A 649-nucleotide genomic window follows, 5' to 3' on the forward strand; every position below is an offset into this window, starting at 1 on the left:
TATGGGAACAATTTGCAAAAGGATAATGTAAAATAGTGCAATTCCTCATACCTTGCAACTCCAACCGCATTTTCATCATGGCAGGCCAGCACACGTGCATGATGAGAACTTGGGGCATGAGCCATAGCACCATCCATTTGTTGTTTCAATACTGGCAGCATCCCCAGTACATAGGAACTCGACAGTCTATAAATGTTTAAGTTAGTTAAAGGCAGATTTAATACAACAGGAGCTAGTGCAGTAAACCAAACTAAACACAAATCAAATCTCCACTCGATTTACCTGAAACTAATAAAGATGCAAACATGTCAAAACGCTACCATGGATTAAACACTATGAAACAACTAAATGAGAAAAAGGATACTCTCGAACTTGTCGAACAGCATCTGGATTCTTGTACCGGCTAAATGCTTCGCATACTGCAACGATTCTCAAACACTCTGCAAGGATACATATATAATAAGTCCTTCACCAAGAAAGGATTGATTTTTTTTAAAGACTATATACATTATTTCAATTCTTAGTTCAAGAAGGCTCTCTGCTAGAACTACAAAGAAATCATTGTCAGATTCAAACAATCTTTATGGAACCGATGGACGGTAGTGAGTGGCGCGAGCAGCAGGAATAAATCCATGATCACCGAATTCTG

The sequence above is a fragment of the Brassica oleracea genome, chromosome C1 (assembly GCF_000695525.1).
Source record: "Brassica oleracea var. oleracea cultivar TO1000 chromosome C1, BOL, whole genome shotgun sequence".
Taxonomy (NCBI): domain Eukaryota; kingdom Viridiplantae; phylum Streptophyta; class Magnoliopsida; order Brassicales; family Brassicaceae; genus Brassica; species Brassica oleracea.